Raw genomic sequence first — 382 nt, 5'->3', positions numbered from 1 at the left:
GGTCCCAGGTATGGCCACCTGCAGGGAAGAGGGAGCTCTGGGCTCACTGGGCTGATCCCACGGCCTCCTGCCAGCAACCATCTCCAGCATTTCCCAGAGTTAATGCTTTACTTGGGGATTCTCCCAATTAATACTCCCAGGAGGGGGAGCTACAAAGATGCCCATTTGCAGATTAGGTAATGGGGACTGGGGATCAGGAGTGACATGACAAGAACAGCAAGAGGGACAGAAATTCAAGGGGCAAGATACCTTGGATCCCAGTGCCCTTGACTTGATGGGGTGGGGTGCGGAGGGTATAGGAGGGAGTCTCTTCCATCTGCCGAGGGCCTGGGGCACCCCCTAGACCCTAAGCCCTCCTACTCACGCCCCTGCAGCTGCAGTG

This window comes from Pteropus alecto, unplaced genomic scaffold (assembly GCF_000325575.1).
Source record: "Pteropus alecto unplaced genomic scaffold, ASM32557v1 scaffold113, whole genome shotgun sequence".
NCBI lineage: Eukaryota > Metazoa > Chordata > Mammalia > Chiroptera > Pteropodidae > Pteropus > Pteropus alecto.
This window is presented reverse-complemented; position numbering follows the sequence as displayed.